Source organism: Piliocolobus tephrosceles, chromosome 3 (assembly GCF_002776525.5).
Source record: "Piliocolobus tephrosceles isolate RC106 chromosome 3, ASM277652v3, whole genome shotgun sequence".
Classification (NCBI taxonomy): domain Eukaryota; kingdom Metazoa; phylum Chordata; class Mammalia; order Primates; family Cercopithecidae; genus Piliocolobus; species Piliocolobus tephrosceles.
Genome location: NC_045436.1, coordinates 35,002,985 through 35,018,011, shown reverse-complemented (window position 1 = coordinate 35,018,011; position 15,027 = coordinate 35,002,985). Strand labels below are relative to the sequence as shown.

Here is a 15,027-nt window from a genome sequence, read left to right as displayed (position 1 = left end):
TGTGCATCTAGTATTATGCCAAGTTTTCCACTTGTTTCTGGACATATTCTGAGACAGTATAGTAATTATGTCTGTAGGTTTCAAACTGGAGCCACTTACTTGCTATACGACTTTGTCCAAACTACTTATGGTTTCTGCATCTGTTTCCCCATCTGCAAAGTATGGCTAGTAACTTTACCAAAGTTACTGTGAGAATTAAATGAAAATACGAAAAGCCCTTAGGATTGTTTCTGGCATCTAAAAGTGCTCAACATTTGTTAATATCATTTATTATTTTATCCTCACAATCCCCACTTTACACAGGGTCTGTCTGGCTCCAAAGTCCCTAATTCCTCACTGTTGTAGTATATTTAAAAATTAAAAATAAACTTTGTCAACAAAATTTAAATTGGTAGACATTCATTGGCTCCTTGAACACATGGAGAAAGTACATTAGTAGTTAATGTGGAAGAAATAACCTTGAGGTTGGGAACAAGGAGACCTGTGTTACTCGATGATTATTCTGCACATGAAGTTCCTTGTTAGCGAATCTACATGAGCTAGGTTCTTTATTGTCTAATATTCCATGAATCTAATATTATCTATAAAGAGTTGGTTCCTGAAGGTGTTTTTTTCTTTCCTTGTCTGCATTCAATCTCGAGCTATCTTCAAAGGAAGCAAAATTGAAGTTATGCATACAGAATGCCAAACAACCCTATCTGTGAAAGTTGGTTTTACGCGAGCATAGAACCCAGTTCGGCAGTTTGCCTCTGCCAAATAAGTCTGCAAGCTGATGAGTGGCAGCGTCAGGCCTATTGCTAGGTCTACCTAATTTAACTCATTTTCTTAGTCATTTAAATCACTTATACTTTATACTTTTAGTCCTATTTGCAAATCCATCTTTTAGCTTTATAACCCACCTCCCCCTAGCCCCTAATTTCAAAGGTCCACTGGATATACGTGGTTGTTTTGCGTCAAACTAGCAGTTTAAGACAAGAAAACTACATCAAACAAGAAAAAGAACTATTACGATGCATCTATGTTTTCTCTTAACTACGGAATTTCACATTATAGCCCTTGTCTTCAAACACCTAAACAATGCACGCAGGACCTTCATTTATTATTCCGTGCCCACCCACACCCTAAAAACCGCTCTCTTCACCCCAATTGCTCAAACTGCCTGTCACTCCAAGCACTTCGACTAGCCGCAGAGCCTCATTTAAACTTTATCTCCACTCTCCCCTCCTCGCCCCGCCCTGAAGATAATTCCTGATTGGCCGAGGCACCACTCCTCGTGGGGCTGCTTAGGCCACTGCGCGCGGTGCGCGCTGGGAAACGAGTGGAGACACGAGGACTAGCGCGAGCGCTCTTGGTGGGCTCCCCTCCCCCTGCGGCGACTCCCCGCTGTGACCGACTGGTCCCCTAAACGGTGGCGGCAGTTTTTGGTCGTTGGTCACCGAGATTTAGGACCAACATTTGGAGACTCGAAGGGGTGAGGAGGGGAAAGGGGAAACGGGGTCACTACCAAACCACTGCTAACGGCTGGAGACAGTGCCTGGCTCATTCTCACGCCGAATACACAGTGGGGGCTGGCGGCGGTGGCTGCGGGCTTCACCCTTCGTCCTTCCCTAGCCCCGTCGAGCAGTGGGAGAGCAAGTGTCCGAGACGCTGCCTCCCGCCCCGGCAGCATCCTGCCAGAAGGCGCCCTCGCAGTCACCCAGGCGCTGCATGGTGAGGGCCCAGCGGCCAGTCTCTTTCGGGCGTCTGGCGGCTTCTTCCGCTCCGCGGCGCTGTGCGCTCTCCGGCCTTATTTCCGCTCTCCCCCGCTGCCTTCCGGCCGCTTCCCACCTATGCTGCCTTCCGTGTTCTTCTCCTGACACGCTGCAGCCGACGACCAACGACCGCTGCAGGCCCGGGCCGCCGCCTGGCTGTTGGGCCCGCGCGTCCCCTGGAGGCTTTGGGACGCCGTCTGGGGCGTCCCGACGGCTGGGTGAGATTAAGCAGTCTCGTTTCAGAATTGAATTTAGGCTAGGTCAGCTTTAGCAGGTTCCTCGTCGTTTTCATGGAGTTCTGGACGGGGCTTAGCCTCGAACTTTCCTCTGCCGTTGTCTCTCTTCTGTCTCTTCCCCGAGTACCTCCCGTGTGCTGGGCTGTGGGCAGTGGGAGGCCGCGGGTGTTCAGGGAAGATAGCTCGCCACTCCCCCGACATACGGACGGCAGTACAAGTCGTGGCACCACCTTTGTTTCCTGACATCTGGTAGTTTTTAAACCACTAATTTAAAAATATTGCTTTTGAGCTACCGGAAAAACCGCAGAACCCGGCGTCAGGAGGCGCGGGATTTAATTCTGGCGTTAATATTCTGAGATGTTGCGAAGCTCCTTGATTTATTTGGGCACCAATTTTCTCCTGTGTAAATTTAGCTCAGCTAATATTTAAGTTCTTTAAGCTTTAACTGTCTTTACATTCTTGATAAATTCTCCGTAACCTTTATGTTATATGGTAATCCTAATATAGGCAGATATCAAAGAGGAAATATCATAAGGAGTTTTTTAGGTTTTTTTGTTGTTGTTTTTTTTTTTTTTTTTGAGACGGAGTCTCGCTCTGTCGCCCAGGCGGGAGAGCAGTGGCAGGATCTCGGCTCACTGTAACCTCCGCCTTCCGGGTTCAAGTGATTCTCCTGCCTCAGCCTCCGGCAGTAGCTGGGACTACAGGCGCGCGTCACCAGGCCCAGCTAATTTTTGTATTCTTAGTAGAGACTATGTTGGCCAGGATGGTCTCGCTCTCTGGACCTCATGATCCACCCGCCTCGAGATCCCAAAGTGCTGGGATTACAGGCGTGAGCCATCGCCACGGAGTTTTTTAAGTCTTGGCTTCTTTTAAAAATTGGCCTGATTTTGTGTTTGAGAATGGCGTTATAACCAGGAAGCAGGATATGTTGAATGTATAAGGAGAATAACATGTAAAGGTCATGTTCAAGTGTCGGTAGACTTTTGCTTGTTTAAATAATGGGAAGATATTTTCGTTTCAAGAATCACCATAACGTATAAACAGTTTGACAGACTTCCGTTTGGATCTCCTTGTGGGGGTCTAATGATAGATTTGTTTTCAGGGCACACATTTAAAACATTCTACTTTGTTTGCATCTGTCTGCATCTGTTTGCATTGTTAATAAAATTTGTTTGCATCTTTATAGACAAAGATGACTATTAGTGCTGCAATCACTAAATATTAATGCTTTCTGCTTAAGGCACTGCTTTGATTGCTAATTTTCACTTAGGATGGAGTAATGGACTTGAATATTACTGCCAAATATACATATCAATACTTAAAATATGTGCATTACTGGATATATCATGAAATAAGAGTTATTGATAACGAGAGAGCAAAGCCAGTTTATGGACTGAAATTAAGCCTCAGGTTTAATGGTGGTTATTTTATTGTTAGAAGGAAGACATGTCAGTTTAAGTAGAGTTTGTGAATATAAATCAAGTAATTGCTGGCATATTAATGCCGAATATCATTTCTCATTTTACTACCCGAAGGTTGATAAGGCAAGAAAATGTGATCTCTGTGTTCAAATTGGTAACAGATTTAAAATAACAGATTATGAAAGACCTTGTGTGAAGAGTGGTGCACTTATTTTGGACAAGAATATCCTTATCCTGAATTCAAAGAGCATGTACGCCTTTGTGTTCAAAGCAATATTTTTTAAACGTATTAGTTACAGTTTTTTAAAGTAGCTCAAGTTTTAAGTCATTCCAAATTTAAACTTAATATTAAAACGTATCCATTATATATTTAACTTCTAGCAATAAAATGTACTCTCATTCTTTAATAAAAACAACCTAAAATGGAATTGAACTGATCCATCTATACATTTATTTCAAAATAACTTTAGACTTCCATATCCACACACTTTTGATTAACTCTTCTCATTTTCCAACCATGTTGGCTGTAGTGCAGTCTGTCAGTAAAATGAATTGCTGCTTAAAAACAAACCGAAAACCTCCATTGACCTGGCAACCGTGGTTTCCATGTACTATATATATATATACTCAATGACAACTGAACTAACAAATGAGGAGTTTAGTACCATGTAATTCAAGGAATGTCATAAAGGTTTAATGTGCCTCTATAAAGGCACATTTTGATATTCTTATTTTGTTTTCATTATTACATTGAGTTTTCAAAACCAGCAGTAAGATTATATAATGTTCACTTTCACAGCTTTCTAAATTTTTACAGTAACTTGGAAGATGAAGTTTCAATTGAAGTAATTTTAATACAGCTGACACAGTTCCTTTAAATATTTTTCATTAATATTTTCCTAAATTGTGCTTGTCATTTTTTATTAATATACTTTCTATTTTTGAAAGGCAGTACAAATTTGAAAATACATATTTTTGAGAATTATTAAGGAGGTTAAAATTAAAGGAGATATAGTGAGCACTTAAAAAGGCTTGATTCAGATTGTTACTTCAATAACTTATGATTTGCTATCCTGTCTTGGCATTTTGCTTCGTACCTTAGAGAGGTTTTTTTTCCTTTCTTCTATTTTTTTCTTTTGAAAGTGAGCTAGAGAGGAATTTTTGAAAGTCCACAGTTTAGGGAAAAAAATACATATCTGAAAGCTGGAGTTAAATATGGCACTTCTAATTTCTCATTCCCACTTTGTCTGCAAAACCATTTTTGTCATTCTCTTACTCAGGATCCCTCCTTACTTGGATTATTTGGGTCAGCAGGGTAAGGAAACAAGTATTTTAGAATGCTTTGGAGTGCGACTCCACACCTGAAAGTGGCAGAGGACAAATTGAGTCTGGAAGCCTCAATTGATATGTCAGTTTTGCTCTAATGTATAGGACAGATGTGCTTTGTTGGATATTTAGGTAACTCTCAGATTGATTCTGTAGTATTTTAGAATGAATGTATTGTATGCTTGTTTTAGATTTGATTGTATTTCTCTGGCTATTCTTGAATTTTGCCTCTTTTAGAAATATACTTTTGTTAAATTAATACGATAAAGTTAGGTAATTTTGAACTTGTGAATTATACACATGCATGTGTTTTGTTTTGGAGGCTTTGAGATAACACTTTTATTCTAAAGAGCGTATAGGATTGGTGACTCTTGAGTATGTCTTTTACTTCTGTAATTTCAAGCTTTTATAATATTTTGATTGAGATTTCTTGAGATGTACAAAGTCTAGCATATGTTTCTAGTCATTCTCTAGTAAAAGAAACCTTTAATGTGTATAGATTGGCCTGTTATTTCAACATAAGAACCTAGATAATCTCTTTAAAAATATAACTTTAGAGATATGAATTAACCCAAAAAATAGGCCTGTAAGGTAATTGTAGGGATGGGTTGGATTGCAGAAATCAGCCATTTGGAGCTAGCCATGAATTGTAGTTAAAAAAAAAAAAAAAAAAACAAGGTCTTGTTTGTTAAGTTAAATTCTACATTTTGGATAAAATGGGAGCATATTTATTGCTTCTATAACCAGTAAGTAGCATATGTAAAGAACCATATTAAGGCTGTTGCAAAAGTAATCGCTGTTTTATTGGCAAAAACAGCGATTACTTTTGCACCAGCCTTTTAAGTAGATTCTTGTTTTTTCTCTTGCTGTTTTTCCTGTAGCCTGTTTAAAAAATATAAATCTCCCAATTCCCTATTCACATTGTATCAACATGATCTTTAGTGTAGTGGGCCAGTATGATGTCCTGTGGGATGTCGAGGCCATTGAAGACTCTCTAAACTAAATTATGGAAGAGAGTTCAGAGTTACGAATTTCTGAGGCTCCATGGTTTTGGGCCCTTGGTCTTTTTGATGACTAATTTTGTAACTTTAAGCAGGACTCTTCATATTTGCTTTTGGTTTTCTTGTCTACAGTATTGGAGGTCATCTAAGGTCCACTTGCAGTTCTAGTATTTTCTTACTACAAAATCTTCAGTAATGGTATATGGCAAAACCTAGAGTCAAATAGTGTTAAGTTGAGAAAAGTAGTTATATCATTTAAAATGCTCTTACTTTTAAAGGAATGGTGACAGAAAACATTGAATTTTTTAAAAGACAAAAGACTGAAAGTTGGTTGCTCAGTCAGTCCTTATCTTTTTTTTTTTTGAGATGGAGTCTCGTTCTGTCACCTAGACTGGAGTGCGGTGGCACGATCTCAGCTCACTGCAATCTCCACCTCCTTGGTTCAAGGAATTCCCCTGCCTCAGCCTCCCGAGTAGCTGGGATTACAGGCACATGCCACCACACCTGGCTAAATTTTGTGTGTTTTTAATAGAGACGGGTTTCACCACGTTGGCCAGACTGGTCTTGAACTCCTGCCCTCAAGCAATCTGCTCACCTCAGCCTCCCAAAGTGCTGGGATTACAGGCATGAATTACCGTACCTGGCTAGTCTGTCTTTTTAATGGTTCTGATTACAAAAAATAACATTTCTTTTATCTGAATCTATTAATAGTACATTGTTTTATTTGTTGCATTTGGTGTCACATAAATCTTCCATGAAGTGTAGTGTAAGATACACAGCTGATAATACAGACATAAGACTTTTCCCTTGATAAAAATTATTTTCTACTTTATATTTCTGCCATTTAATAAATGTGTGAGGATATTCATCTTAAATCTTCACTTAAAAAAAAACAGTAGGCCAGGCACGATGACTCACACCTTTAATCCCAGCACTTTGGGAGGTCAAGGCGGGTGGATCACGAGGTCAGGAGTTCAAGCCTGGCCAACATAGTGAAACCCCATCTCTACTAAAAATACAAAAATTAGCCATGCATGGTGGTGCGTGCCTGTAGTCCCAGGTACTTGGGAGGCTGAGGAAGGAGAGTCACTGTACTCCAACCTGGGTGACAGAACGAGACTCCGTCTTAGAAGACAAAAACAAAAACAAAACAATAAATGTGTGAGGTTGGTAAATTATGAGAACCTAAAAACAATATAAAGATAAATGAGATAGTACTTCTCATATTGAAATGAACAAGAAAGGAGGAAAGCTGAATAACATTTTTTCCTTCTCCGGAGATAGATCTTTATAATATAGCTTTATTATTTTTTAATATTTATTATTATTATTATTTTTTTTTTTTTGAGACGGAGTCTCGCTCTGTGGCCCAGGCTGGAGTGCAGTGGCCGGCTCTCAGCTCACTGCAAGCTCCGCCTCCCAGGTTTACGCCATTCTCCTGCCTCAGCCTCCCGAGTAGCTGGGACTACAGGCGCCCGCCTCCTCGCCCGGCTAATTTTTTGTATTTTTTAGTAGAGATGGGGTTTCACCGTGTTAGCCAGGATGGTCTTGATCTCCCGACCTCGTGATCCGCCCGTCTCGGCCTTCCAAAGTGCTGGGATTACAGGCTTGAGCCACCGCGCCCGGCCTATTTATTATTTTTTAATAAGTGAGTTTCTATCGCTTCTTGGCCTTTTGGCCAAGATCAAGTATAGTATGTGTTATTACCAGTTTAATATCTGATATGTCTTTTGAGGACAAATCTTTTTTTTTTTATTGCACTTTCAGTTCTAGGGTACATGTGCACAATGTGCAGGTTTGTTACATATGTATACATGTGCCATTTTGGTGTGCTGCAGCTATTAACTCCTCCTCCATTAGGTATATCTCCTAATGCGATCCCTCCCCGCTCCCCCCACCCCATGAGAGGCCCCGGTGTGTGATGTTCCCCACCCTGTGTCCAAGTGTTCTCATTGTTCAATTCCAACTATGAGTGAGAACATGTGGTGTTTGGTTTTCTGTCTTTGTGATAGTTTGCTCAGAATGATGGTTTCCAACTTCATCCATGTCCCTGCAAAGGGCATGAACTCATCCTTTTTTATGGCTGCATAATATTCCATGGTGTATATGTGCCACATTTTCTTAATCCACTCTATCGTTGATGGACATTTGGGTTGGTTCCAAGTCTTTGCTATTGTGAATAGTGCTGCTATAAACATACGTGGGCATGTGTCTTTACAGCAGCATGATTTATAATCCTTTGGGTATATACCCAGTAATGGGATGGCTGGGTCAAATGGTATTGCTAGTTCTAGATCCTTGAGGAATCGCCACACTGTCTTCCACAGTGTTTGAACCAGTTTAGTTTACGATCCCACCAGCAGTGTAAAAGTGTTCCTATTTCTCCACATCCTTTCCAGCACTTGTTGTTTCCTGACTTTTTAATGATTGCCATTCTAACTGGTGTGAGATGGTATCTCATTGTGGTTTTGATTTGCATTTCTCTGATGGCCAGTGATGATGAGCATTTATTTTTTCATGTGTCTGTTGGCTGCATAAATGTCTTCTTTTGAGAAATGTCTGTTCATATCCTTTGCCCACTTTTTGATGGGGTGGTTTGATTTTTTCTTGTAAATTTGTTTAAGTTCTTTGGAGATTCTGGATGTTAGCCCTTTGTCAGAGGGGTAGATTGCAAAAATTTTCTCCCATTCTGTAGGTTGCCTGTTCACTCTGATGGTGGTTTCTTTTGCTGTGCAGAAGCTCTTTAGTTTAATTAGATCCCATTTGTCAATTTCAGCTTGTGTTGCCATTGCTTTTGGTATTTTAGTCATGAAGTCCTTGCTCATGCCTATGTTCTGAATGGTATTTGCCTAGGTTTTCTTCTAGGATTTTTCAGGTTTTAGGTCTAACATTTAAGTCTTTAATCCATCTTGAATTTATTATTGTATAAGGTGTAAGAAAGGGATCCAGTTTCAGCTTTCTACGTATGGCTGCCGCATTTTCTTAATCCAGTCTATCATTGATGGACATTTGGGTTGGTTCCAAATCTTTGCTATTCTGAATAGTGCCGCAATAAACATACGTGTGCATGTGTCCTTATAGCAGCATGATTTATAATCCTTTGGGTATATATCCAGTAATGGGATGGCTGGGTCAAATGGTATTTCTAGTTCTAGGTCCTTGAGGAATCGCCACACTGTTTTCCACAATGGTTGACTCTATAAATTACCTTGGGCAGTATGGCCGTTTTCATGATATTGATTCTTCCTATCCATGAGCTTGGAATGTTCTTCCATTTGTTTGTGTCCTCTTTTATTTCGTTGAGCAGTGGTTTGTAGTTCTTGTTGAAGAGGTCCTTCTCATCCCTTGTAAGTTGGATTCCTAGGTATTTTATTCTCTTTGAAGCAATTGTGAATGAGAATTCACTCATGATTTGACTCCCTGTTATTGGTGTATAAGAATGCTTGTGATTTTTGGACATTGATTTTGTATCCTGAGACTGCTGAAGTTGCATATCAGCTTAAGGAGATTTTGGGCTGAGACGATGGGGTTTTCTAAATATACAATCATGTCATCTGCAAACAGGGACAATTTGACTTCCTCTTTTCCTAATAGAATACACTTTATTTCTTTCTCCTGCCTGATTGCCCTGGCCAGAACTTCCAACACTAGGTTGAATAGGAGTGGTGAGAGATGGCATCCCTGTCTTGTGCCAGTTTTCAAAGGGAATGCTTCCAGTTTTTGCCCATTCAGTATGATATTGGCTGTGGGTTTCTCATAAATAGCTCTTATTACTTTGAGATACGTCCCATCAATACCTAGTTTATTGAGAGTTTTTAGCATAAAGGGCTCTTGAATTTTGTCAAAGGCCTTTTCTGCATCTATGGAGATAATCATATGGTTTTTGTCTTTGGTTCTGTTTATATGCTGGATTACGTTTATTGATTTGCGTATGTTGAACCAGCCTTACATCCCAGGGATGAAGCCAACTTGATCATGGCGGATAAGCTTTTTGATGTGCTGCTGGATTCGATTTGCCAGTATTTTATTGAGGATTTTTGCATTGATGTTCGTCAGGCATATTGGTCTAAAATTCTTTTTTTTGTGTGTGTGTGTCTCTGCCAGGCTTTAGTATCAGGATGATGCTGGCCTCATAAAATGAGTTAGGGAGGATTCTCTCTTTTTCTGTTGATTGGAATAGTTTCAGAAGGAATGGTACCAGCTCCTCTTTGTATCTCTGGTATAATTCGGCTGTGAATCTGTCTGGCCCTGGACTTTTTTTGATTGGTAGGCTATTAATTATTGCCTCAATTTCAGAGCCTGTTATTGATCTATTCAGGGATTCAACTTCTTCCTGGTTGAGTCTTGGGAGAGTATATGTGTCCAGGAATTTATCCATTTCTTCTAGATTTTCTAGTTTTTTTTTTTTTGCGTAGAGGTGTTTATAGTATTCTCTGATGGTAGTTTGTATTTCTGTGGGATTGGTGGTGATATCCCCTTTATAATTTTTTATTGCATCTATTTGATTCTTCTCTCTTTTCGTCTTTATTAGTCTTGCTAGCGGTCTGTCAATTTTGTTGATCTTTTCAAAAAACCAGTTCCTGGATTCATTGAATTTTTGAAGGGTTTTTTGTGTCTCTATCTCCTTCAGTTCTGCTCTGATCTTAGTTATTTCTTGCCTTCTGCTAGCTTTTGAATGTGGTTGCTCTTCTCTAGCTCTTTTAATTGCAGTGTTGGCTAGTCAATTTTGATCTTTCCTGCTTTCTGTTGTGGGCATTCAGTGCTATAAATTTCCCTCAACATACTGCTTTAAATGTGTCCCAGAGATTCTGGTATGTTGTGCTGAGGACAAATCTTAAATGGATTTTTCGAGCAAGGAGAGGGAATAGGAGCTTGCTCCATCCACTCCACTCATCAACTTGATATTGCAGTACCTCCAGAAACGGTGCATTCCCCTCAGGGGAATAAATTTTTTAAAAAAAGCAAAATGAGTTTCTTCAGAATATCACATATACCCATTTTTCAAATGTAAATATATCTTAAAATGAACTCTTAGGGTCCAGATTGTATTGATGGGTAGATATTCTATGATACTACAATTATGACACAATGTTGACTAAGACAATGCAGAATTCTATTACTGGTCAGACTAGGGAAGTTTTAAGAAGTTTTCTATTTATATTTGGACAGGTTGCTCTTAAGTTTGCTGACATGAAAAGTTTTATCTTGGAAAAGGGGGAGAAGTTAGCCATTTCATTGATGGGACAAGTGAGTAAAAGATCAAACGGGAAGTAGGAAGAATTGGCAGGTTGAATCTAATAAGATGAGATTAAGTTGATTCTAAAATCTGGTTACTTGATATAGGGCAGGGCAGATTTGAGGTTTTTGTTGACAGCATGCTGAATTTCAACTGACAATAGCATGCAGCTGTGTAGAACACCATTGTGCTGTTTCTCTGTACTGCTGGAGTTTTCAATTTTGGCCAACCACACTTTTGAAGGAGGAAGAGACAGGATAATGAGAGAACATAAACTATGTCATATAAGAAACAGTTAAGTAGCATTTTCCTGTGGTTCTGTAGAAACGTAATAGATAGGCCAAGGACAATTAGGGTATCATGCCAAAACACTTGAATTAAAGCTGGAAAGTTCTTTTTAACTGAAATTGTTCTTGGCCTTAAATACACAGATGATCATTATGATCCTTTTAAGAGGGATGTGTAGTGATTTCTCAGATATGTTTAGACATGGAACACATTTTGGAGACCTGTTAATCACCTCTGGAACAATGTTTTAAGGGATGCCAGTTTAGGAAGTGTCTGGTTAAAATAGCTGACAATGAGGTCTGGTGCCGTGACTCGTGCCTGTAGTTCCAGCACTTTGGGAGGCCAAGGTGGTGGATCACTTGAGCCCAAGAGTTCGAGACCAGCCTGGGCAGCATGTTGAAACACCATCTCTATAAAAAATTAGCTGGGTGTGGTGGTGCATGACTGTAGTCCCGGGTACTTGGCATTGAATCATCTTTGGAATGCAATTATATGAAAGAAGCAGGTTCTCTTTGGCTAGAAGGTTAAAATCAGGATTGATATATGAAAGTTACCAGGAAAGAGATTATGATACATTATAAGAAGTAACTTTCTTAAATAGTTATTCAAAGTTTAGTTGCTCTAGAGGATGAGTTCTTTGTAAGAATCAAAAATAAGATGAATATCTTCTTTGTGGCAATATTATAAAGAGAATACACATATCAGGTGGATGGTTGAATTAAATGATTTTTAATATCTTAATAAATCTGAAATTATTTTTATTAAGGGTTTTCCAAAAAGTTTTGTTGCTGAACTTTTCCATCTAAGTTAATACAGTGTTTGGGTTGTTTTAAAAGCATGCCGTAATTTTTCAAAGAAGGTATGAATAATTGATTTGATGTTATAATATAAAAAAAATTATGAAAAATATCTGGATTCAGGTACTTGTGTTGCTATTTGTGAGTTTTATCACCTCAAGTAAATCACATAGCTTTTCAGAGATGTGAATTTTAAATATCTAAAATTAGGGTAATACAAGTAGGGGCTAGGAGCCCAGCATTTGGGCAAACAGATTTCTGATTTGAATACCATGTTTACTTTATCAATTTAATAGCAGTATGACTCTCTCTTGGTCTCGGTTTGCGTATTTTTAAAATGGAAAAGAAAAATACATACAGGATTACTGAAAGAATAAATGAGATAATGTATATAAAGTGCCTGTCATATGTGGTATTTAATATGCCAAATCATTAAATGTAGAAATAAAATGAAATTTCATAGATTAGGAAAGTAAAGGTCAGAGTTGTAAAGTGTTTGCCAAAGGTCTCCTGACCAACAACTGTAATTCAGGTCGTCTCCCACACAGTTGCATTATTTTTAGTTAAATCATGATGTCTCTCCTTCCCTGTCTCATTCATTGAATGAACATTCATCATATGCCAGGAAGTCTGCATGGTGCTTGGGATTCAGAAGTGAAAGGCTAGACCCTTCTCAATGTCTGGTAGCAGGAGGCAGGTAGAGGGAATTGACAGTCATGGCACTCTGAAATGGATTCTGTGATATAAGGATATAAGTATATATAAGGGAATAGTCGATTTAGAGTTGAGAGGGAGGGTCAGGGAGGGCTTTCCTGGAGAATATTAGGGGTAGGAAAGGCCAAGAAATTACAGAAGGACTATAGGAACAATTTATGTAAAGGAACATATATGAGCACCTGGCATATTTGAGAATTTGCAAATAGGTCAGCATTGTTGTTGGCATATCATAAGAAATGAAGCTGGAGGGAGAGATGATTAAGAGATCCTTACGGCTTTCTAAAGAATTTAGATTTTATTTTTAAGGAACCGGAAAACCCCTCAAAGGGCCTTTTAATTTTAACTAAGTAGCACATGCTCTTGATAATCACAGAAAAGTGAGAAGTAAAGGTTACTTGACTCCTTATTCCTACTCACCAATGATAACTACCAGGAAAGTTCCTTGTAAATTGTTTCAACTTTTTTTTTTTTTTTTGAGACGGAGTCTGGCTTTGTTGCCCAGGCTGGAGTGCAGTGGTGCAATCTTGGCTCACTGCAAGCTCCGCCTCCCGGGTTGCCATTCTCCTGCCTCAGCCTCCGGAGTAGCTGGGACTACAGGCGCCTGCCACCACGCCTGGCTAATTTTTTGTATTTTTTAGTAGAGACGGGGTTTCACTGTGTTAGCCAGGATGGTCTCCATGTCCTGACCTCGTGATCCGCCCGTCTTGGCCTCCCAAAATGCTGGGATTACAGGCGTGAGCCACCACGCGTGGCCTGTTTCAACATTTTTATATTCCTACACAGCCATCTATGAATGTGTACGTGTGTATCTTTACAAGAACACATACACAGTTGATATGAAAGTAAATGTATTTTCCTACTTGCTCTTTCTCACATAATTCTTGAATATTTTTCCATATCAGTACACACAAATCTATGATATTCTTTAACAGCTGCATAACATTCCTTGTGTAGTGGTATCCTGATTTTTGATGCATCCTCTACTGAAGAGCAGCTAGATATTTTCTAGACTGTTGTTTCTATATACAGTGTTTCAGTGAACATTCTTACTCTTATATCTTTGTATACTCTTGCAGTTATATCTGTAGGTTAAATTTTTAGTAATTATGAAGTATGTGTGCATTTTAGATTTTGATAACTGTTACCAAATTTCCCTCTAAAAGGATAATTTCAGTAATGCATACGTGCTAGCAGTGTATGAAGTCTTAAGTTTTCCCTTCTGGTGGACTTCCCAGCGGATAATTATTGAGTACCTTCTGTGTGCCAAGGCTATGGTGGGTACTAGAGTACTAGAGAAAGTGTTCAAGGCTGAAGTGGTCTTTGCCCTCATGCAGCCCAGAGTTTGAACCATAGGAAGCCTGCAGGTGTTTTGTTTGGTCTGTGCACTTTCGTTACTGTTTTACAATTAAATTAATTTTCAGTTTTTAAATATTGAGAGATTTTGAAAAATTGGAAAATTTGGTATAACTGGAGGCAAGCTGGATTCTCTTGTATTAGTTTGTTGGAGTTTAGTAGCCACTGCCCTTTTCAGATGGTGCATTGTACTTTCTAGGAGCACGGTCCATTCCATTTCTTATGGCCTCATTTCTTGATCTCTTAACATTTATTGCCAGAGTCTTATAAAAGCTTTTGAGTGATTGTTTGATATTCAAATTTAAAATACCTAAAACTGAACTCTGATCTTACCCCTAAAACCAGTTCTACTCAGTCTTCATCTCCTTGTTGCTTAGGCCAGAACTGTAGTATCATCCTTCACTTGCCTGTTTATCTCACAGTATGTCAGAAAATTCTGTTGGATGTACTTAAAAATATATCTCAAGTCAGACCACTTATCCTTTCCACCTCAACCTCTCTGGCCCATGCCACCATCTCTTGCCTGGATTTTAGTAGTAATCATCTAAGTGGTCTCACTGCTTCCACCTTTGCCCTTCTACTGACTTCCCCATGTAACAGCCAGATGATCCTTTTACAATGATAGAACCTATTACTAATATGTTCAAAATCTATAGTAGCTCCTCATTTAACTCATAGTAAAAGCTGAAGTTTATAAGAAGTTACCTAACTTACAAGGTATACCTTGTAAATGCCAAGTACACCTTTATATAAGGGCTTTGTCTTGGTTTCTCCATTTGTATGGGATGTTCTTCCCAGATAGCTGAATGGGTAGGCTCCTTAATTCTTTGCTGGAAGGTTACCTTTTTGGTGAAGTCTACACTAGCTTTCTTGTTTAAATTTGCATGTTCTCTTCCCTTGT

General features: G+C 39.2%; 1 protein-coding gene and 2 pseudogenes across 2 annotated transcripts in view; all 3 read left to right on the top strand.

Annotated features, from left to right (window-relative positions):
* The first annotated feature begins 1,309 nt into the window (after window positions 1-1,309).
* RBM46 (RNA binding motif protein 46) overlaps window positions 1,310-15,027 on the top strand; it is a 48,948-nt gene continuing 35,230 nt past the window's right edge. Inside the window, exon 1 of one of the 2 annotated variants that reach the window (XM_023226371.2) lies at window positions 1,310-1,471. The gene's annotated coding sequence lies outside the window, so the exon portion shown is untranslated. Of the gene's footprint in view, window positions 1,472-1,852; window positions 1,970-15,027 lie in introns of those variants that run through there. The other variant, XM_023226364.2, reaches the window with a different exon arrangement.
* Window positions 7,394-7,501, top strand: LOC111554294 (annotated as a pseudogene).
* On the top strand, window positions 10,518-10,670 carry LOC111554136 (annotated as a pseudogene).